Source organism: Artibeus jamaicensis, unplaced genomic scaffold (genome assembly GCF_021234435.1).
Source record: "Artibeus jamaicensis isolate MK-2021 breed Jamaican fruit bat unplaced genomic scaffold, CSHL_Jam_final contig_444, whole genome shotgun sequence".
Classification (NCBI taxonomy): domain Eukaryota; kingdom Metazoa; phylum Chordata; class Mammalia; order Chiroptera; family Phyllostomidae; genus Artibeus; species Artibeus jamaicensis.
Window position 1 is genome coordinate 2,799,118 of NW_026521831.1, and position 22,047 is coordinate 2,821,164.

The following is a 22,047-nucleotide window of genomic DNA, read 5'->3' on the forward strand; positions in this document are numbered from 1 at the left end:
CGCATGACTAAGGCATTTTCTGTTTCAGTCCTCGATTCTACAGTTCACTACTTGGTGATTTAAGTTACATATTAATTTGAGATAATATAGATTTGATTTATTCTTAACAAACATTAGACTTTCCACTAACGCCAAACAAGAATATTGGTCATTGTTTATATTATCGATAACATCCTTAGTGAAAGGTAATACCTTTGATCCATGTATTTCTTTGGTGACTTAGTCTTTCAATATTTATTAATATTATCTCTTCCCTTACTACATTTGTATCATAACTGGATAATGCTTCACCTTCATCTTTATTAATAAATTGATTCTTTTATTCATTTATTATAATAGACTCAAAATCCATAAACTAGATCCTTATCAAGTTCTAAGCCTGTCTGTAAAATTATTGCTAACTTGGGTAATAAATAAGAATCCTTCGTAGGCCGGACCTCAGAATACTGGAGGCTTCATCACCACCTACTCAATACAGCACTAGTTATCTTCATCGGTCCAAGTTGGCACTTATTTTATCCACTCTCACTTATGCTTGTTTATTAACTCATCAATTTATCTGATGATAATAAATTTAACTACGAATCTCAACAAAACCTAGACCATGAGCCTTAACTAGTTTTACATCAGCCTGTAGAGTCATCTAGTTCAAAGTATGTCATTAATCACTAATCGCTCTCAAAGCTTCATATAGGTATTAATAAATAGAATGTCCTATTCCAAGTTCATATTTGCCAGTAGAGCGCGGCTGGCTTTCTTCGGTCAGACTTTGCAAACACGGAGTCTATACCCGTGAAACTCACGTTTCCATGGGCCAAACACAGAGACAAGCAGACACCTGGCGAACCCAGAGGAAGCCTCATCTCAGCTCTGGTGCCTTCTTTCTGAGAAGTTCCAAACACAGAAGGAGGAAAAAAGTGAGACTCTCTGCACTCACTCCACTTTCCACATTCAATGTCCTCACTTAAATATTTACGCATTTACCTAACTTACAATGGTTCACCCTTACACATTACTTATGTGTGTTTGTAATTCCCTCACTGATCTGTCTATGCCAATAGAATCCTCATCCGGGATCCCATCAACCAAGGACATAACCTTTGCATGTGACCAGCGTCCGTCACTACGGCCACTTCCAACACAAGGTACGGATTAGATTTCTCTACTGTTGGACCACAGAGTTCCTGACACAGCATTCACCACCCACGACTCATATGCCACCAGTCACCATCATTTGTCCAGGACTGGCTCTCTTCTTCTCCATTAACTTACTGATCAGTTCATGATTTCACTAATAACTAAATAAATAACTGAATCACAAAAACTTAAGAGCAGCCTGGCTGGTGTAGCTCAGTGGATTTAGTGCCGACCTGCAAACCAGAGGATTGTGGTTCAATTCCCAGTCAGGACACGTGCCTGGGTTACAGGCCAGGTCCCCGGTAGGGGACACATGAGAGGCAACCACACACTGATGTTTCTCTCCCTCTCTCCTTCCCTTCCCCTCTAAAGATAAATAAAATATTTTGAAAAAAACCTTAAGAGCAAGATCTTGAAGTATCTTCAATAACTATGTCATCATTTGTGGCCTTGATTATATCTTTAATTAATCATTGCTATTTTTGCCAATATGGACTAATCAACACAATATTCAACACATTTGTCATATGTTAGTGTGACATAATGACAAAGTCATATGTATCACTAAAGCACAGGTGGCCTTCTTGGATTCTTTTAACAATACAGTAAATATCCTTTAAAAACTACCCGAGCCAAGACTAAGACTGACCACGCCCAATGGTCTCCACCCCTCCTCACACCCTGAGGTTAGCCACAGAGCTCGCGCCACCCAGGACGCTGCCGTCAGCCAGATCAGCCAGGAGCGCTCCTTCCGAGGGTGCACAACACAGCAAATGGCAAATGAAAAGACTGGCATATTCTCTCTATTTATCCTGAATTCCTCCTATCGTTTTAGTAGCCATGTAAGTCTGTACTAAACTGTGCTATGTTTTTCTTGAGAAAACAATATTAAGGTCGGCACTGACCAAACAAGAACGTGTACTATTATCTGTGTATCATTCCTTAGTTAGAGAGGGGATATCTTCCTTCAGACGTTTATTTCATAATGGCCTTCCGTGTTCTTTATATATGTTAACAGTATTTAAGGCCTCGTGATATATTTTCATAATTAGACGATCCTTCACCCTCTTTATTTATTCCTATATTTGTATTAATTCTTCCTATTTATAATAATAGAACCATTTACATTTTACATTAATTAGTGGAAGAATAAACTGTATAAACGAATGAATGGTCTTGCTCTTTTCTCCTTGGTTGACCACAGATGTGCTGAACTGGCCCACGCGTGACCTGCACTCATTCTATTTGTACCTGGAGCTGTTCACCCCCTTGCAGTGGGGTCGGCACCTGCGAAGCAGTTCCTGTGACTGTTACTTACTTAAGTCTCTGCAGTCCTGTCACTGAATCCTTCTGTCCATTCTATAAAGTACAAAGCAAATAGAAAATATATTAGAGAGATCAGCCTAAAACTCAGATTTTAAAAATCGACCTAAGTCAACAATAATTGATTGGGAATAACCCTTAGTGCATGTTATATATTAAAACTCCGAGTGACTCATTGATTGACTCGACTATTAAATTTAACAGATACAATGAACACCTTTGAAAACAACCCCACACAAGAGAAGAACTATGAGCATCACACGCATCTCTTTCCGTGTCCTCTACCCGGCAGCTGAGCAGCGCTACTGTCTTTCTAAATGAATCTTGCTTGGAAAGAACGAGGTTCATCTGAATTCTAGATTTGAGCACCTTCTCTGCAATGGTCTACGCTAGTCCGACCTTTGTGTATGTGTGTGTGTGTGTACCTTTATCTTCCATCTTTTGAGAAATCACCCCAACAAGCCAAAACAAGGAGACTCCGCCTGCCCCCGCCCACCACTGCAGAGCCGTGCGAGCCCAGGCCTGTCTCGTTCATCTGGAGAGCAACTGTGTGTGGCCGCGTCAATCACTCTCCCGTCTCATGGCCCATGCTCCTCGGTGGCCCATGTTCTGTCTTCTTTCAAATAATTGATTAAAATATTAACTTACTCTTTTATACATTAATAGTACTAACATTTATGACTCCACAGAAACAGGACGATACTCGTGCCCATCCACATGTTCATTAGCGCAGAAAAAAGATCAGATAATCTTTTCTTGTATTTAAATGAAAAAATAGTGAAGATCATTCAATTAATCACAACTGATCATGTGACCCATTCAGCATAGGTTCATGTGTAAGTCCTGTCTCAATGGTGCACTTATTTAATCCATAATTAATTTAAGCCCTGACTGATGTGACTCAGTGGACTGAGTGCCGGCCTGCGAAACTAAAGGTCACCAGTTCAGCTCCCAGCCAGGGCACAGGCCTGGGTTGTGGGCTGAGTCCCTAGTTGGAGGTGAGCAAGAGGCAACCACACATACATGTTTCTCTCCCTCTCTTTCTCCATCCCTTCCCCTTTCTCTAAAAATAAATAAATAAAATCTTTTAAAATAATAATAATAATTCATTTAAATTGATTTTTGCCCTTCTCTTAAAAAAAACAAAAAAACCAACTACCCAACCCAGAAAAATAACCTGGGCTCTTACATGCATTTATCTAAATGCTCTTTACCCACAGAGTCAGCTTTAATCAACTTATTTCTTTAACTGGAACTTGGGGCCTCAGAAATGCTCTAACAGTGATGTTTACATTACATACTCCCACATGGGAACCAGGAATAACCCATTCTGTCTTCACTCCTTTGTATGTTTCTTTATTTACTCACTCACTGATGTAGCGGAAACACAAGACAACCTGCTGACATTCATAGTCCCCAGTAGGGGTACACGTGCCGTGCGGCTCAGAGGGGGGTCTTTCTGTCGGTGGACCTCAGAGTGAAGGGTTTAATCAAAATCCTCGATTTCAGACACCCCAGGGTACTCATCATTGATCCAGGCTAAGCAATCTTTTTCTTCATTTATACCCTGGTTTATTGATCTATTCATTGATCCACTAACAGTAATAAAATCAATATTCGTAATTTTTGTTAAGAAAGCCGAAAACACGATCCTTGAATAAGACCAAAAGGCTCTTTCCCCATAAACTCGATCTTTTCTCAATAGACTAGGCTCTTTCCGCAGCGGCCATCAGTGAGGCCACGGATGGGTCAGTTACCATCCGAGCTTCCCACTCGCGTCCTGTTCCCACTGCCCTGCATCTCTGCTGGACCCTCCCTCAGCAGGGAGCAGGCCAGTAGAACTGGTGTGATAATACGAATGTGCTGTAACCGGGCTCCCCAGCACAGTCACCAATAACCACATGCCCTGTAGGTAAGGACTTCGAAATTCGGCCAGTGCACCTGAGGAGCTAAATTTAGCGTTCATTTGACTTATTTTAAATTTCAACACCCCATGTGTCTAGACGCAACCACACTGGACAGTGCAACCCCAGATTTTATTACTGGATAAACTGTTTAAACCAAATGCAGTGCCAAGATAACATGGATTATTAATCAGCTTTGAAAATGCCCAAAATGCCCTGGTCCTTATTTTGAACCACAACCATACTGAATTGGACTAACCACCATCCTTGTTTCATGACACATTCATATTATTGGCCTGTGTGTGGGTTGATTTAAATAACTCAATGAACACTAAAAGAATGCACCCCGACTGACGAGATCTTCTGACCATCTTCTACTCTGGTCTTTAGCTTTCTTACCCTGACAGCCAAGGTCTCCGCCAGCAGACTGGTCGCACCAACCACGGCCTTCCATCTGTGGAGTCAGACAAACACCAGTGTTCAAAGTAATGAACGTTCCAAATTTGCACTGACGCAACGACATTAGCTGTACAGTCCTACATTCGTCGTGACGTGGATTTGAGCCTCACATTTATCACGAAAAATTCCACCTCTGTCCATAAAGTAAAGGTGCCCACACCTGGATGCTCGCGACTTCTGCTACAAGCTCATATCCGTGAACGAAAACAGGAGGCTACTTCATAGTTAACGGACCTCAGACTTCCAGATGACTTTAATCAATACTTTTGATTCAGACACCCTCCAATCTCATCATTGGTCCGGCTTTGGCCCCCTTTTCTCATCCATTCACACCTTCCCTCCCCTGTGACTCGTGAAGTCCCAGGGACAAGGTCCCTGCTGTGACAAAGAGCGGCCATCTCTCTGAGACCAGGTCTCAGCACAAAGCTGCTCCATGCGCTGCCAGCACGGACAACGGCCCACGACTCGGGCTGTGGCCATGTCACTTGGCCAGCTTGAAACATGGTGTCACAGGCCACCCCAAACCGCGGTGTACCACACAGGTGGGACCCAGATGTGCTCCCCCTTCTAGCGGCTTCCTCGGAACCATTAACAGCCTGGATTCCGACCAGTACGGACATGCTCGCACCGATGTGGGCCAGAAGCGATGTGGAGCAGCGAACGGTTGTGAACCTGGAGTGCCCTCCATCGCTCAAAAGGAATGGGTTTCAGTTGTGCTGAAATGCAGTTCTGCTCCTAGGCCCAGACACTTCCCCATCCCTGTTCCACACTTGGCGTTCTTGGCCTGTAATTGTTTCTATAGCCTTTGCGGCATTGCCGGTGACCACACGTGACCAAGCCATACCAGGGACAGAAACTTTGTCACTTACATGGCTCCTTGGCCAAGACCCCGTCGCTGGGCAAGGACTGCCTCCAGTGAGCCGTGTTCGTTCGTGGCATGTCCAAAGGTGGGTTTGTAAAAGAATGGAGAGGGGGAATTTAGATTTTGAAACAGAAGTAAGTCGTCCATCCCAAAATTAACTATAAACATCGGCCGGTGCCACGTGCTCATCGTCAGTCCAACAGCTGTACCCTTTCCCCTCTGACTTCATGTTTAGTGGGAAATAACCTGATGAAGACCTTTCAGTGGCCCGCCTGAGAGAAGAACCACAACTGTTACTAATTCCTGCCTATAACCCGCACCGACCAGCAAAAACGCGTCGCTTTCTAACGGGGAAAAGTCCACAAAATGAGATTATGTCAACTGGCAACCTGACCGAGGGGCCACGCTGGGTTTAATCTCACCTATTTGATGGTTACCTTATTTATTCACTTCTCTAATCACTTTTTCCCTAAAGACAACACAGAAACAGTAAAGCCATTAGCTGCCCCGATGTTCTGACCCATCCATGTGCTCCCTGAGGAGGGGCAGCCTCCAGGCTCCTCTGTTTGAACTGAAAACTTCAGAAATGTGTTAACGCTCACCCTTAGTTCATCAGCTCCAGGATGAAGTGCAGCCCTTCTCTTTATTCACACTTTATTCACACACTGATGTCCTTATCATAATCGAACCCATGTTCACGAACAACAGAAGATCAAGAACCCACCCCTGAATTTTCCTCGCCCCTCTCGGCACACTTCCCGCCGACGCAGCGGACCTCGGGGTCGCAGACGGGGTTTGACCAGAGCACTATGTTCAGGAGCCCCACACGCACACCCCCCACTGATCCCGACTTGGTGTCCCTTCCTTGCATACGTTGCTCTTGACCTATTCATTGGGTCAATAATAATAATAATAATACAATCCATGTCCATGAATTAGGAAAATAAAATCAAGACCCTTGAAGGCATGAGCACGTCTGTGAAACCTAATTTCCCACAGACCGGAACGCTGGTCCTCTACACACCGTGGTGCGGCCAGTACACGTCCATCCACGTCCCGGCACCCCACCCATCCCGTGTCCACCACTGGGCCGTGCTTGGGCCTCTTTCAGACACACCCATGTTTTCAAGATGGTACAATGAACTAGCATTTTACCCAAACTAAGAAAAAAATTTCCATTTCCTCATGGTGGCCCCCCTGCACAGGTTTATCATCGACCACAGGGTGATAGAGAAGAGTTTCAGTCCATTGTGGTACGAAAATAATAGGAAATATACTGTTAAGGTGCTCTGAAAATGACCAAAACGCCTTTTGTCTTTGTGTCCCAGTGAATTCAGCAAAGCTGAAATGGATTCATCATAATTCTGAATTCATAGCACATTCCAATCAGTGGTCAGGGCAGGACCACCTCTGACCCCTCTGTGCCTGTGGCCATTCATTGCTTCGGAACACTCAGCCAATGGCCACGCCCCCAGGGAGGAACACGCACTTTATCACATTAACTTCTTTCTCTCTCTACCTAAAGAAATACAAAGCAAGATCATCACCACAAGATAATAATCAAATCCGATAGTGTGTTCATTCTAGGGAGTAAAAAACAAATTTTAAAACGAATTGGTCTTCATGTAGCTATTTTACATAATCAATCATCAAGCAACCATAAGCTTTCCATCCAATTCTCAGCATCTGGAACAACGTGTGATTTTGTATTTTAAACAACAGTGAGCACCGGTGAATTGGGAAGTAAACGAAAATAACTGTGATTACCAGGGCTGCGCGCCTGCATAGGTCTCCCACAGGTGAGGCTGCGATCCTGTGTTCTGCACACCGTGCAGAACGGGAAACAGAGACTCGGTTCACGGCACGCGCTCACCAATGGCCCAGCCCAAGCCTAACCGTGCTTCGTTTGCTCATTCACTCACTTGCTTTACTTAATTACTGTGGGTCAAAAAGACCATCCTTCATTTTTCTAGAAGAATTCCAAAAACTATAAAGGACCATCATCAAAGCAAAACGGAAACACCATTATTTGCCGATGTCTATCTGCACCAGTGGAGAGGCCGAAAACTCTTTGTCTTCCTGTGGACAGGAGCTGTGTAGAATGCATCGTGATGTTTACGCCCAAGTGCATGCTCCCATTGAGGTATTGTTAGCTGCCTGAAATATAAATGTATATACTGGTTCACGTAGAATTATACCTCAATGTATGCGAGCCCACCCACACAGGCTAAGTACCTTGAATAATATTTACATAGGTCCTGATGTCATCAGCCCAAAGAATAGCAAACTGGTTCCTTTAACGTATGTTTGCTTACACAAAACTGCATTAAAAGACGGCATTAATCACGACTGTGTTTGTATAAAACAGTCTCATCACTGCTCCGTGTTCTCCCACTCAGTCACATAGTTTAGGCAGTCAACTATTTATGTAAATGTATTTCCCCTTCCTTCATAAAACGACCCCTTGGCCACCTGCCCCCACGCAGAACCGAAACCCTGGCTCTAAACCAGTGATTTACTGGGTCTGAGAATCTACTGGGTCTGAGAATCTCAACATTGTCTTAGTGATGTTCCGAGTTTCATTAAATGCCTTAGAAGTACACATATCTCTCTTACCTTTCATTCATTTACAAATTTCTTTATTTGTGGACTGATTTCATTATAATGATGCAGTTCATACCCCAAGCCACAGAGCCCCAAAATAAGGCTCTGCGTGCAAATTAGGGGCCCATGAGGTGCTTCACCGTGATGGGCCCGAGTGTCCAGTGCATTAATCACAAGTCTTACTTCAGCAACCCCATGACATTTGTCACTGGTCCATGCTGGGAATTTTTTTAAACCGACTGACTAATTTTCTGATTCACAAATAATGATACAATGGCAAAATTCCCAAACGGGACCCTTGAATTTTAGGCTCCTGCCCCACAAGCCAATGAACCACGTGACAGCGCCCGAGCCACACGCGTGGAGGCAGCCCCTCCCCTGCGCTGCGTGTTCTTCCTGTGTGGCCTCCTCTTACTTAGTGTGTCCATATGTCAAAACCATTTCAATGCCAAATAACGAAGCCAGCCTCTGCAGTTCCCCCCGAAGAGTTCCCCGCCAGCCCCGGGCGTCAGAGATCACCTCAGCCAACCGCGGCTGCGAGTCAACTGCCCTGACAGTGAATTAAGTGACGTCTTTTAAAATCGTGTCAGTTGTACTGATTTAGATTAAACATAATTTTTGGTTTATAACACATTCCCATCACTGGCCCACACTTGGAGTGTTTAATGTATGGAGCACAGAATGATTACTTTAAAATTCTGAGGATAACATCCACGAACAAACATCCCAAACAAAGAATGTAAACTAAGGGACTTATACTAGTCTTTATGTCCCCTGCTCACAGTGACAATTCGGCTGTCCTCACTTCCCTCTGCAGTGGGGAAAGCAGGTTCGGACCAGATTTACGCTTTTTTAATGGCTGTTAGGCAGATCTGGACAACAATAAACTGGCTCAAAAATGCCATTTTTTTTATTCATCCAGTATTGATTTTTAGCTTTAAAAAGCATAAAAAAAGTCCACCACCTAGCCCAAGGTAAAGATCTATGATGATTACAAATCTCCACCTACATGAACATCTATTAAAAAGTTGGTTATTTGATGGATTACTGACACAAACACTTTCTCTTTTCTTCACATAAAAAAAAAACTATCCAGCAAACTCCAAAAAGTCAAAGCACTGCCTCTGAACTACAGACGTTAATATGTCCTCTGTGAAGGAGGATGACAGACTAGACCTGTTCGTTTTACTTCGGAATTATGTTCACATTCATGGTTATTTGACTGGACTCTCCTGGTTGTTGCACGAGCAAAGCCTTGTAGCCTTTCAGATACACATTTCTTTATTTACTCATCCATCGATTCCCCTGAAATAATACAGTCTATACCCATGAGCCGCAAAAGTCCAGAAACAAGCTTATTGAATTTTCCTAACTCTGCCTCTTCGCTAATTTCTGCGGGGCATATTGACGGGCTCCCCCTCCGTGACGGACCTCAGACCCACATGGGGGGCTTAATCAGAGACATGTGTGGGTTCAGACCCCACCACCAACACTCCTCATTGATCCAGGCATGGCTTTCTATGGCTTCCCTCATTTATGCCTTTTGGAACGGATCAATTCATTCACAGATTCACGAATAATAATTATGTCGTCAATAAAACTCTAACGACACATACAAAAAACTGAGAACAAGAGCCTTGAACGCAGCCCAGACCCGTTCCAGGCCCTGTTCACAGACTCTCAACCACCATCCGCGACAAGCCCGCTCTGCCAGCGGGGTTCATTCATCAGCACCGTCCCTCCCGCTGCTCCCTTACCCGGGTCAGTGTCCCCTCTCCTCTCGCTGCATCTGTCTGCACTTACAACTCTCCGTGCTCGTGGCCCACGACTGACAAAACCGGCATCTGCCATCTTCGAAGGGACTCCAGCCTCGGAGTTAACAACTCAGGTCTTTGTCAGCAGAGGAACACCTTGACAAAGGCGACCAGACACCCAGTGGGAAGTCACCCTGCTTTGGAAGTATGTGACAGTCCTGCCGCACTGTCCCGAAGCTCCTTAGTGGCGCTGAATCGAGTTAATTGGAAATTTTAGTCACAACACATCGAACATGGGCTCACGATTGCCATTTCTTAACTCCATACATTATTGAACTGTTTATTTTATTGAAATAATTTCGTGGGCACCTATGCGTAACCCCATCTAAGCTCGGAAGTGATATTCGCTCACATCGGCCTCTGTGACCCCCGCCCCCGTCCCAGCAGTGACAGGCACGGTCCTCACCACGCAGGAACGATTAAATCGGGGGATGCCCAGTCTACATAGGAAAAAAGAGCCTATATGTAAAAAATGATGACGGAGACTTTTCAAACTGCAATTTGTCAGAAAGACTAGACTCATCATAAACCCATCGAACACTCTCGTCCTGTTCCAGGAACGGCCGTAAAAACCCCTTTCTTTACTTCCACTTAAATTTTACTATGAAATGCCATGAACGCCATTGCTCAATACGAAATACATACACAGGGAGCAAGATCACACTTCGGTTGGATTTATTTATACAGAAGTGAACACATTTAATTTGTTTCACATACAGTCTCTGTATTTATCGGTTCGTTCATTAATCTATTTTCTTAGGGAATAAAAATGCCATGTCCTCATTTTCCTAAAGAAGACCCAACATGGTGAAACAGCAACCGAGAATCAAATACAACGACTTGGGGAGGTCTGGGTGCACCTTTCAAAGCTCAGAGGAGCCCAGAATTCTTCCTAGAATGGGTGTTACTGGGGAACAAGATGAATCAGTGTCCTCCCACCAACATAACTGTTCCTCACCGGTCAGCGGTTTGCTGGACGTTTAACAACAGATTGTGATATAAATTATACCTCCTCTCTCTTCAACAGAGGCACCGGGACCTGGGACCTAGGACCCGGGACCTTATTACCAGACAAAACCACGCAACGTGGCCGTCCAGAGTCATGGACTTGCTTCCGGCTCAGTGTTTTCATGAAAACCAGCAGAAAGGATAGGCACGAGGGCTGCCACGCGAACGCTCTCTCGCCTCCCTGGTCTCTGCTTGGCCTGCACTCGGGCGGACAATCCCCCGGCCTGCAGCCTGTTTCCTTTGCCTGAACTGCCCTGGCGGCCCACCGCCGGCCCACCCCCGGCCCACCGCAGGCCCGGGCTGCCCTCTTCCCAGCAGGAAGAGCCACACTGCTAATTCGGAGGAAGTCGGGCCTTGGCCAGCTTTGAGTGATAATCCATGTTTCATCAAATGCCTTTTTAATCAGTGATGAACTGTCCTTTTTTTAAAAATTTTTGAAGACATTTTACTTAATTTGAAGTCAGTATGATAGTAAAACTTAACTCCATTCAAAGAATCACAAAAGGCCAGCCCAGCACAAGGTGGGCTCATCTCCCACACAGGGAATGATGGCGTGGACCTCAGAGTTGCGTGTGGGTTTAATCAGAACTCCTGTTTCAGATACCCCCATGTTGCTCATCACCGGTCCAGGCATGTTCTTATTTCTTTGTGCTTTCACTTATTTATTTATTTGCCCATTGATCCATGAGTCACAATGAAATCACAAAAAATCACAAAACGCCAGGAACAAGATGTTCTCATTACTGACCCCTTCCCCGTGAAGCAGAGACTACATCTCACTGTCCAGCGGACCTCAGAGAACATGTGTGATCAATCAAACCCAGGCTTCAGACCGAACCCGCGTTCACCGTTCAGTGCTTCTGTGGTGTTCTCCTATTTAATTAGCCCTTGTTTTAAAGACGGTTCAGTGAGAAGTGGTGAAGCCGCTGCCTTTGATCCCTTCTCAGACACAAGGCCCTCCCTCGGCTCTGGGCCGCCACACGCGTGGGCAACGGCCCAGACCATACAAACATGCTCGTGTTTGAGTCGTTTGTGGAGGAAAATAAAATGTAATATGAAATCGTTCTAAAAACACAAATGAAATGGTCCCTATTTTTTAAATTTTTATGTATTTTAAAAATTTTTAATTCTACATTGGCCTTTTTGTTGTTGTTGTTCAAAGTTTTCTGCCTTCTCCCCCCCCACCCCGCTATTTTCTTTTTAATTCCCTCAGCTGTCCCAAATTAGATTAAATCTAGTTTCTGACTCAGAACATATTCCCGTCACTGGGACATATGTGGGGACTTTTATTTCTTTTATACACATTGATTCTTTTGAAAATCCACTAAACGCTTGTGAACAAAACATTCTAACCAAGGATGGGAACTTCGAGTCTCACTTACTATGGTTTTTACCCACAGAGCTGACTGCCAAGACTGTGTTTCTTAGAAAAAGACTGAGTCTGCTTTCCCAGTGTGTTAAGAATGTAGTCACTCTGTCGACGACAAAGGAGAATTAACCTATATTTTATTGTATATTAATTACATGGAACTAAGTAATCACGAACTTTAGTTCTTTCTACTTAGTCAACTACTTTACTTTTTACTTTTGAGGCATATAATAGCCACTGTTGAACCTACATTAGAATAAGAACAATATCTTTTAAAAAATCTTTATAGTTTTTAACAATTTTAACAGAGTAAAAGATCATTTTAATGAATCTTACTTTTGCAGAATGGGTTATACTTAAATCCTTATTTCACATTTTCAATAACTCTTGCTTGATTCTATTTTATATTTTCATTTATTTGTTCACTTATTCATTTAGTTAATTACTTATGAAATGATTTAGCTATATGCTCATTATATAAAAAAAGTCAAATTGGTAAACCAGCCAGTAATCCAGGACAGAAAAACTATTAAATGCAATAATCTACATGCCACTTTATCAAAAATGGGAACAGGCCAGGAATTTTTGTTTCTATAAACATCAAGAGTGAAACTCCAAGTTAATAATGATCATTGATTCACGCAAGTGTGGTACTCATGAATCCGTGCTTTCTCTCATTCTAAAGAATTGATAGGACTTCATTCACTAATTATAAAAATACTTCAATATCTGTGAATGCGAGTGCACTAGAAATAAATCCTGAATAATGGTAACATCTACCTATGTACTTGTTTGTCACAGAAATAAGTCAGTGAGTCTTGGGGGCGGTGATAAGACGTAGTGACCACACCTGGCCAATCCCAGCACTTCCCGTGTGTCACACTGTCAACATGTGTCCATTGCTGCTTCTCATTCGATGAGATATTTACTCAATCACATACCCATTCCTGTAAATATTTCCTGCTTCTCTTATTTACAAAGTGGATGCAGCACAAGTAGTGCATGGAGGGAAAGTTATAGCATTAAATGCATATATTAGAAAAGAAGAATTAAGTGTCAGTTGATAGATGAATGGACAAAGAAATTGTGCCATACACACATAGTGGAATATTATTCAGCCGCTAAAAAGAGATTCTGTCATTTGAAACAACATGGAGGAACCTGGAGGACATTACGCTAGCCGAGATTAGCCAGACACAGACAGTAAAATGCTGCATGATCTCACTTATACGTGGAATCCAAAACAGGTGGCTTCGCTGCAGCAGACAGTGGAACGGTTATCACGAGTGAGCAGATGGAGGGAACAGGATGTGTGTCAGGGCACAATGTTGCTGCTACACAGAATGAATAAGTTCTGGAGATCTAGTAATGTGCAGCATGATGACCACAGTTAATAATATCACATTGTATACGGGAAACTGGCTACCAGAGTAGGTTACTGGTGCTCCTATCACAAAAACAGGAATGAAAGAAACCACATGAGGAGACAGAAACATCAATTAGCTTGATTAGAGTAATTATGGACTATGTATATGTGTGTCAAAATACCATATGTGCACCTTAAATATCTATAATTACTTTTTTAAAAATTAAAAATCAGCAATCTAAGTCTCTACTTTATTGAACTAGAAAAAGAACAAATTACATCTGAAGTGGGCGTAATAAAAGAAATGATAAAAACTAAAGCAGAATCTTCTCTAACCATAATTATATGAACCTGAAAATCAATCAAGAGGAAAAAAAACTGAAAAACACACAAACATATGGAGGCTACATAATGTGTTACTAAACAATGAATGGGTTAACAATGAAACCCAGGAAGAAATCAAATGATACCTTGAATCAAAGAATGCAACACCCCAAAATCTATGGAGCAAAGCAAAAGCAGTCCTAAGAGGGAAATTCATAGCATCACAGGCCTACTTCAAGAAACAGGAAAAATTGCAAATAAACAATCTACATTTAAGCCTAAAGTGAGTAAAGAATGGAAATAATAAAGATCAGAACAAATTTTAAAAAATAGAGTCTAAAAAAATACAAAAGATCAGGCAAACCAACAGTGGGTTCTTTGAAAAGATACATTAAGACTGATAGACCTTTAACCAAACTCATCAAGAAAAAAAAAAGAGAGGACCCAAATAAACAGAAATGAAAGAGGAGAGGTAACTACTGACACCACAGAAATACAAAGGACTATAAGAAAATATTAACAACTACATGCCAAAATATTAGACAATTCGGAAGAAACAGATAAGTTATTTGAAACACATGATTTCCCAAAAGAGAATCAAAAAGAAACAAAATCTGAACAACTGATTACAACTAATAAAATTGAAGCAGAAGTCAAAAAACTTTCAACAAACCAAAGTCCTGGCCTGAATGGCTTCATGGGTGATTTTACCAAACATTCAAAGGAGAACTAAGACCTTTCCTTCTCAAACTATTCCAAAAACTTAAAGAGGATGAAGGACTCCCAAGCTTATTTTATGAGGCCAGCATTATCCTAATTCCAAAGCCACATAAAGACGCTACAAAGCAGGAAAATTATGTTAGTATCTGTGATAAACATAGATCCAAAAATCATCAACAAATATTAGCAAACTGAATGCAGCAATATGTTAAAAAAGACCATTCATCCTGATCAAGTGGAATCTGTCCCTGGAATGCAAGGGTGGCACAATATGCACAAATCAATTACTTTCATACACCATGTAGATAAAATGAAAGCTAAAAATCATATGATCATATGTCTAGATGCAGAAAAAGCTTTTGACACAATCCAGCACCCATTTAACATTAGAACTCTCAGCAAATAGGGACAATATCTTGAAATAACAATGATCATATATGACAAACTCACAGCTAACATGGAGAAAACCAAAAGCATTTCCCTTAAGATCAAGAACAAGACTTTGTCATTCTTACTCCACATGGTATGGAAGTCCTCGCCACAGCAATCAGACAAGAAGAAATAAAAGGCATCCAAATTAGAAAGGAATAAATGAAGCTAACATTATTTCCAGATGACATGGTACTGAATATAGAGAACTCCACAGATTTCACTAAGAAACTACTAGAATTAATCAATAAATTCAGCAAAGTACCAGGTTACCAAATAAATATCCAGAATTTGGTTTTATTTTTATACACCGATAATGAACTATCAGAAAGGGAAATTAAGAAAACAATCTCATTTACAATTGCATCCAAAAATATCTTGAAATAAATTTAACCAAGGAGGTGTTAAAAGACCTGTACTTGAAAAGTATAAGACACTGAAGAAGAAACTGAAGAACATACAAATAAGTAAAAGCATATACAATGCTCATGGATAGAAAAAAATGTTTACATTGTTAAAATGTTCATCCTACCCAAAGCAATCTATAGATTCAACATAATTCTTATCAAAAACACCAATGATGTATTTCACAGACATAGAACAAATAATCCAAGAATTTGTATGGAACCAGAAAGACCCCAAATAACCACTACAGACTTAACAGGAACAAAGTTACAGAAATCACATTGCCTGATATCAAACAATACTACAAGACCATAGTAATCAAAACAGCGTGGTACTGCCATGAAAACAGACACCTAAATCAATGAAACTGAATAGAGAACCCAGAAACAAACCCACACCTTAACAGTCAATTAATATTTCACAAAGGAGTCAAGAACATACAATGGGGTAAAGACAGTCTATTCAATAAGTGACATTGGGAAAATTGGGGAAATGCATGCAAAAGAAATGAAACTAGTTAGATCACCTTCTCACACCATACACAAGGCATTTAAGACTCAAAACTATAAAACTCCTAGAAGAAAATACAGGCAAGAGAATCTCAAACATTTTTCTTGGTAATATTTTCTCTGACATATCTTCTTGGGCAAGGGAAGCAAAAACAAATGGGACTACATCAAACTAAAAAGATTTGCAAAGCAAAAGAAACCATCCACAAAACCAAAAGACAGCCTATTCAATGAGAGAACACATTCCCCAATGATACATCCATTTAGGGGTCACTATCCAAAATTTATAAAGAACTCATACAACCCAACACCAAAAAATCCCCAAACAATCCTATTAAAAAATGGGCAAAGGACCTGAACAGACACCTCTCTAAAAGGGACATACAGATGGCCAATAGACATATGAAAAGATGCTCAAAGTCACTAGTCATCAGAGAGATATGAATTAAAACCGTAATGACGTATCACCTCACACCTGTCCGAATGACTATTTTGAATAAATCAACACACAAGTGCTGGTGAGGATGAGGAGAAAAGGGAACCCCACCCAGCTCACTGTTGGTGGGAACGCAGGCTGGTACAGCCGTGTTGTAAAACAGTACGGAAGTTTCTCAAAACATTAACAATGGAACTGCCTTATGACCCAGGGGTTCTACTTCCAGGTATACAGCTGAGGAAAACCAAAACACTAATTCAAAAGAATATGCGCACCCCTGTGTTCACTATGGTGTCATTTACAATCACCAAGCTATGAACGAAACCCAAGTGCCCATCCACAGACAAGTGGATAAAGAAGAGGTGGTACATTTACACGATGAAATATTACTCGGCCCGGAAAAGGAATGAAATCTAACCTTTTGCAAAAACATGGATGAACTTGAGAGTACATTATGCAAAGGGAAATAGTCAGAGAAAGACAAATACCACGTGATTCCACCTACGTGTAGAATCTAAGGGACAATGTAAAGGAACAAACAAAAGGGAAATAGACTCGAGCACGCAGAGGACAGACGCTCGCCCTGGGGGGAGGGGCTGGGGTGAAGAAAAGGTGAAGGGGTGACAAGTGCAGGCTGTAGTTACAGAACAGTCAAGGGGGAGGTGAAGTGCAGCACAGAGAATGTAGCCAATAATATTGTAATAACTCTGCATGATGTCGGGTGGGTACTAGAAATGCCAAGGGCAACATTTTGTAAAGTATGTGATTATCTAACCACTAGGCAGCACACCTGAAAGTGATACACAATAACATCGCATGTCAACGGCAACTGAAAACGATTTTAATAGTAATAAAACCTTTAAAAGTTCGAGCAGAAATCAATAGAAATTAAAAGAGAAAAATCAAGGAGACCAAAATCTGGTTCTTTGAAAAGATCAATAAAATCAGTAAGCCTCTAGCCAGACTAACAAACAAAAAAGAGAGGACGCAAATTACCAATATCAGAAATGAAGAGAAAATTACCGCAGTTCCTATGGACATTAATAGAACAGGCAAAGAATACTATGCACAATTCTTCAACCACAAATTGACAACTTAGATGAAATGGACCTATTCTTCAAAAGACAGAATTTGCCAAAATTTATACAATAAATAAACAGACAATATGAATAGGCCTATACCTATTAATGAAATTGAATCAATAATTAATAACATTCTAAAACAGAAAGCATCAGGCCTAGGTAGGTTTACTGATGAGTTTTACCAAACATTTATGGGAAAATATTACACCTGTTTTCTACACTCTCTTACAGAAGACGGAAGGAGCGGGAATACTTCCTAACTCATTCTGTGAGGCCAGTGTTACCCTAGCACTAAAATTAGACAAAAACATTACAAGAAAACTATAAATCAACATCTCCCATGAAAAAAAATGCAAAAAATCTCCAACAAATACTAGCAAATTGAATCCCAGCAATTTATGAAAAGAAACACACAATGACCAACGCTGGTTCCACATTCAAAAGTCCACTAATGTAATCTATCACAGCAACAGGTTAAGAAAAATCCCATTATCATATCAAGAGCAGAAAAGAGCATTTGACAAAATGCAACACCCATTCATGATAAACCCTCAGTAAGTATGATTAGAGAGGAATTTCCTCAAGCTGACAAAGTACCTATAGTCAACACCATATTTAGTGATGAAAATCAAATGCTTTCCCACTAAGATCAATCAAGCACAATGTAAGGGTGGCTCTTCCATCGCTCCTTTTCAACACTGTACTGGAAGGTGTCGCTGATGCAGTTGGGTGAGAAAAGGTAAGAGGTGTATGATTAGTGAAGACATAAAACTGTCTCTGTTACCAGGTGGCATGGTCAGCTCCACAGAAAAAAAATATATATGTCAATCACTTTCCTATATAGTAACAATGAAAAAAGTGGAATTTATCATTAAAAACACAATACTATTCACTTTAGTGCCCCAAAAATGAAACTCTTAGGTATAAATCTATCAAAATATATACAAGGTCAATATGAGGAAAACTAAGAAAGTCTGATGAAAGTAATCAAGAAAGAAGGCAATAAGGGGGAAAATATACCATGTTCATGGACAGGAAGACTCAAGACTGTCAGGGCGTCAGTTTTTCCCAGCTAGATGTTAAGATTCAATGCGATACCAGTCAAAACTCCAGCAAGTTGTCTTGGGGGTGTAGACAAACTGACCCTGTCTAAATTTTATACAAACAGGCAACAGGAAAGAGCAATCAAATGAAAGTGATGGAGATGCCCTCCACGTCATTTACCTCAGCAGGCTGGCTTCTGTTGAGTTGGAATAATCTTAGTTTTTGTTCATAATAGAGTCCTCTAATCAGTCAGTGAATGTTGCTTTCTACTTTCTTTAAGTATGTACCCATTTACTTTTCTATTAATGTATTAAAAACCCATAAACACTCCCCTAACTGAAGAACGTGAACTTTGAACTTTCACTATTGTTTAAATCTGTTCCAACAGTTTTTAACACACAGAAATGGCAGCCAAGATCTTCACCAATGGAGAACAATTACGTTGGGTGTGATGTGTCCACCGTGTGGCATATACACAGATTTAAAAAGAAAGAAGAGTCTACACTTCAGTTTTTCGAAGAAGATCAGTGATCCTGTAGGAGATCAATCACGCACCTTGACTCATACCACGTGTTCACAGCTGGCCCAAGAATGGCCAGGATACTATTTATCACCTTATCTGACACCCAACATGAGAAGGTGACATGACTATTACGAGTGTCCTCAGTACTCTCTCCCCACCTAGTCTGAATATAGAACATCTTTCCTAACAATGGAAGTCACTCATGCAGGACTCGATAGATTTAAATCCTCTTTCATGGCACAATTTCTCACCAACCGTCCCTGCTAGATGCTATTTCGTGTATGTATTTATTCATTCATTGCTTTCTTTCTTTATTTATTGTCCTACTCATGAATAATTTAAACATCGGTTTGCTTTCTCCAAGAAAGCAGGTGAACAATTCACCAACAACCCAAACTGCAAGCCATAACAGTCTTGAAAGAAAGAAGAACCAAGCAGGGAGTAGCACACTACCTGGCATCAAACTATACTGCAAGGCTACGGTCATCAAAACAGCATGGCACTGGCATAAAAACAAACACATAGATCAATGGGACAGAATCGACAGCCCAGAAATAAACTGACGCCTATATGATCAATTAACATTTGACAAGAACATACGATGGAGTAAAGACAGTCTTCTCAATAAGTGGTGTTGGGAAAATGGGACAGATACATGCAAAAACATGAAACTAGACCACCTTCTCACACCACATGAAAAAATAAACTCAAAATGGATTCAAGACCTAAATGTGAGGCTGGAAACATTAAAACTCCAAGAAGAAAGCAAAGGCAGTAAACTCTCCGACATCTCTCTTGGTAATATTTTTTTCTGATACATCTCCTCACACAAGAAAAACAAACAAATAAAAATAAAATAAAATAAATGGGACTGCACCAGACTAGAAAGGTTTTGCACAGCAAAGGAAACCAGCAACAAAATGAAATGACAACCTCGTGAATGGGAGAAATAGTCACCAACTGTATGTCCAGGAATCATTCATACCTTTGTTTATTGATTCCCTCATTAAGTCACTAGTACTAACAATGCCAATATATATGAATCAAAAAATCGAAAAGCAAAAATTTGGAATATTACCAAGCTGCGCCTACAGGCTTGTTTTCCCTAAAACTAAGAGACTATATCTTTTCTGCAGTGGATCTCAGTATCACGCACATCAGTCAACACCTTCCTTGTTTCACATCAAGCCCGTGTTCACATTCTGGCCATGCTAACCCTTCCTTCATTTAATGTTCCATGTTTGAAAGATGGTTCATGGGGTAGCCCGCCCCCAAACATCTCCCAGTGACCCATGACTGCTGGCATTCCTCCTACACTAAATCCCACCCGGCCTCCTGACCCATGGAACACTGTGGCAGCGATGGCCGGCGACCTCCGAGCCTGGGTGGGGAATACCCCCAGCCCGTCACGCTCCTCTCTTGCACTGGCTGCTACAGGGGAGGCCGGCTGTCCTGCCGGGGATAGCTGGTGGCTTCACTGGGGTGGCCAGCCCTGAGAAGAGGCTGTGAGGGCGCTGGGACCCCCACCCATCAGTCTGGCAGCGGCCTCTCCACCCTGCTCAAGCTTTCAGATGACCTCCTGCCTGGGACCACACAACAGACCCTCGTTCACACTGCCCGCCAGCACTGAATGGCTAAATCAGCTACAGTGCTTTCATTCTGTAAAGCAAAACGCACACTTTACAAAGAATGAAACAGCACAGACAACTTTTTCCCTGGGAACCGGAGTCGTGAGGTCCTAGGAAAATCATAGCTCCCACCATGTTCTCTTTACCAACTCAGAATGACTCTGCTTTTTACGTATGGACGTGATTCCTGTTTAATTTCTCATTAGTGTAGCAAACTCTGTCGGATGTACCACCTCACACAGGAGTAATGAACACAACCAGGGCTGGTACCCTCCGTGTACTTACTCCAACACCCCCGAGTTCACTGCCCCCTTCGCCTTTTCGGGAGGACTGCGTTCGCAAACCGCCGACGGTGCCCTGAAGGGTTAGGCCGGGATTTGCCCCGATTAACACCTGGGCCGACTCCCGCATGTTTCTCTCATTTAATTACTCAAAGAATAATTTGATCTTTGGTTTATTTTTTAAAGATAAAGAGTAAAACCCAGCAATAATCCACAATTAAAATATCATTTCATGCCACTGCTGACGAGCACTCTGTCCAAAGGGAGCTACGCTTAGCTTTCTTTTTCTTCATCTGAGATGATTTAATGATACCTAGTCCTCGCTGACCTATGCTCTGCCGTTTTCTCTTTAATTAAACATATGGGAGTGGCCCTGGTTAATCAGATCACAGAGGTTTTGAGTGCACCGTGCTGTGATTCGTCATCTGTAGACTGCACTGTGCACCCGCCGCCGCCACCCACAGCCGCATCTTCTGTCACTGTGTACTCGGCTCCCTTTTCCCTCGGCCACCGTCCCCGGTCCCCCTCCCTCTGGGACCCAGCACGCTGCCGTCTGTGTCTGTGAGTTTTTCAGAGGAAGGGGGAGGGAGAAAGATGGATTTGTTGTTCCATTTATGGATGCGTTCATTGGTTCATGCTTGCATGTGCCCTGACTGGGGATTGAACTCACAACCTTAGCGAATTGGGTAACACTCTAACCATCTGAGCTACCCCAGCTGGGGCCTGCACCACATCTTCTTTACCCAGTCTTCTATCAAATGAGGCTTCTCTAAATAAGTGACCAAAATATGAACTCATTCATTCATTCATTCACTTTTAA

General features: G+C 41.9%; 4 non-coding genes across 4 annotated transcripts; all 4 read right to left on the reverse strand.

The window, feature by feature from the left end:
* Positions 1-1,168: 1,168 nt before the first annotated feature.
* Positions 1,169-1,241, reverse strand: LOC119038007 (small nucleolar RNA SNORD113/SNORD114 family). The gene has a single exon (XR_005080336.2). It is a non-coding gene; the product is annotated as a small nucleolar RNA SNORD113/SNORD114 family (small nucleolar RNA).
* Positions 1,242-3,925: 2,684 nt separating this feature from the next.
* LOC119038011 (small nucleolar RNA SNORD113/SNORD114 family) lies at positions 3,926-3,997 on the reverse strand. Its single transcript, XR_005080339.1, has one exon. It is a non-coding gene; the product is annotated as a small nucleolar RNA SNORD113/SNORD114 family (small nucleolar RNA).
* Positions 3,998-5,051: 1,054 nt separating this feature from the next.
* Positions 5,052-5,125, reverse strand: LOC119038008 (small nucleolar RNA SNORD113/SNORD114 family). The gene has a single exon (XR_005080337.1). It is a non-coding gene; the product is annotated as a small nucleolar RNA SNORD113/SNORD114 family (small nucleolar RNA).
* Positions 5,126-11,664: 6,539 nt separating this feature from the next.
* On the reverse strand, positions 11,665-11,740 carry LOC119038010 (small nucleolar RNA SNORD113/SNORD114 family). The gene has a single exon (XR_005080338.1). It is a non-coding gene; the product is annotated as a small nucleolar RNA SNORD113/SNORD114 family (small nucleolar RNA).
* Positions 11,741-22,047: the final 10,307 nt, after the last annotated feature.